The following is a 2,539-nucleotide window of genomic DNA, read 5'->3' on the forward strand; positions in this document are numbered from 1 at the left end:
AACCCGCGACCCGCAGATTGCGAGTCGAGCGCCCTAACCACCTGGCCATGCCGGGCCTCTAAAAAGTGAAGTGTTCTGGTTTAAATTGTTGTTATGCATGAAGCTCACAAGGGATCTATGCTCTGCCTTTCGCTGGTAACGATACCACACTTTTAGTGTCGTAAGTTTGCAAACTTACTACTGAGCTATTAGGGATCAAAAAAGTGAAAATGGCAATTGATAATTTATTTTATATGTTAACAAAAATGTTTAATGCAACAATTAATAAATTAAACTATTTCCACGTTTTTTTTCATACCTTTTTGAGAGTTAAAAGATTTAAAAAACATTTTATACTGTGATTTAAAATCTGAATGAAACTGAAAATGATATTTACAAATATACTTCTTACCTAATAGTACTCCCACATTTTTTGCCCTGGTCAGCTGTTTTCACCTGTTTCTCGTCCACACAGTCAGAAACCTTAAAAAATTAGATCACTTCTATTCCCAACTTATTATCATTTTAACAATACGCGATTAGTTAGGACATAGTGATTTGCATAACTGAAAAACTTTGAATGATCCGTAATCAAAACTGTTGCATTATTTGCATATCATTTTTATTGATGTTAGGATAAACCTAGTTGCATGTCTTAAGCTTAGAGGAAATGAAACTGACTACGATCTGGTATAGAGTATTATATTTATACAAGTACACGTGATTAGATAACAAAAAAATCAAGCTGTGTTTAGATCAGCTAACCTTTGGCTACGATATATCAATATGAAGTGATCCAAAATATATAGATAGACGAAACCATCTTAGCTAAGCTGTTTCTTTTTTCGCCAGATTAAATATGATGTTTATAAAACTCAAGTTGTAATCACCATAACAATAGCTCAACCGTAAAATTAATTTTTTATCCAGTTTTAAAACTTCGAAGTGAGCAATTAAGATGAACTTTCTAAAGAGTACATAAGCTCGATAATCTTCGCTGTACAGTTTACTTTCAACAGAATATATTTAAAAAAAGTCAACTACAGTCAACAACTACCACGCTAATGAACTTGACGCCCTATTTGACAATCACACGTGTTTTATAACGGTACATGAAGCGCGTCTTCTGTTATCAAATAATATTATAGAATAAGCCTTTCCCGATTAAAATTGCATTTAAGATAACATCATTATGCTTTAATACAGCTGAAACATATTTTTACGATATGACATATCTTACATAATGCTTGTGTTATTTATTTTAATATTTGCTTTGAGACCTACTGATATCCTGAAAAAGTGACAAAGCTTAATATGTTGCCTATTCCTGTTTCTAGATATGTAATAATTTGCACCCGAATATCTGCTAACATTCTACAATGATAATTACAATTAATAATAGGTAGTCTGAATTATGAGTAGCAAGTAAACTACAAAGAGCATCTATGATCACTATGCCCTAGGTAATTAGTTGGATACTCTTGCTGCTAGTGGTCCCTTTCGAAAAAGACACCTAAAATATAGAAATAAAGACAAAACATGGAATTAATTCTATAAAACAAAAGGAGATAAATTTTGTTCTTTGTAGTCGAAATAGTACTATGAATCTTTATATTCTTTATATTATAATCATATATCTGTGTAAAGTCACACAGTGTCCAATTATGTATATGAATTGTTGTAATTATCACATATTCTACGGCTGTAATTGGCTTATTTTAATTCTAATATCTGGACAACAAGTTTCAGTATACTTGTATACGTTAACGATATTTAACGTCTGGATGTAATAGATTAGGAAATTAGATTAAGTAATTCGGTGAGGAGTAAGTTACTGGAACAATTACTCACAAACTCATGTAACTTTGGGTAAATTATGTCAGTCCTAACCATTTATAATTTTAATTCTATAATATTTATAGATTGTTTATATTTATAGACTTTGATTGGCTGTAAAAGTCCACTTTGACTATTTTCAGGCAGAAGCTGACAAGAATCACATCTTTGTACCGCTAGTATTAGACGAAGCTGACAAGTGTCACATCTTTTTACCACCAATATTAGACGAAGCTGACAAGTGTCACATCATTTTACCGCCAACATTAGACGAAGCTAACAAGTGTCACATCATTTTACTGACAACATTAGACAATTTCTAATAGCCTAAAACTGAGTTAAATTGTAATTTAGATTTAGTAGTTAAATATTTACCGATATAACTCCAAGTTATGATATTTGCCAACAAGATTGATACACACAGTTTTCTTTTTTAATACAAATGTATTTTGATATATAAACCACAATACAATTTACAATAACAGCTATTACAAATAGTTATTACGAACGATGATTTATATACAAAAGTTCCACAAACTTACAATACAAAGTCTTCTTTCTAGTCTGGAACTTCCTTGATATCTTATCGAAGGTTGACGATGAGCGAGTTAATTTCGAATTTATGTAGGTATAATTCACTTAACAGGGAGCTAGCTAGCTCTGTAGCTCTCACTGATCACACGCCGATGACGTTAGGTAATGTTTTCGTGAAAGCACTAATGTC

The 2,539-nt window shown here is 31.6% G+C and overlaps 1 protein-coding gene across 1 annotated transcript in view; it reads right to left on the minus strand.

Moving 5' to 3' along the window:
- Positions 1–620, minus strand: part of LOC111085741 (cytokine receptor-like) — a 37,437-nt gene extending 36,817 nt beyond the window's left edge. Inside the window, exon 1 of the mRNA XM_022385732.1 lies at positions 392–620. The gene's annotated coding sequence lies outside the window, so the exon portion shown is untranslated. The remainder of the gene's footprint in view (positions 1–391) is intronic.
- Between the last annotated feature and the right edge of the window lie 1,919 nt (positions 621–2,539).

Source organism: Limulus polyphemus, unplaced genomic scaffold, assembly GCF_000517525.1.
Source record: "Limulus polyphemus unplaced genomic scaffold, Limulus_polyphemus-2.1.2 Scaffold587, whole genome shotgun sequence".
Lineage (NCBI taxonomy): Eukaryota > Metazoa > Arthropoda > Merostomata > Xiphosura > Limulidae > Limulus > Limulus polyphemus.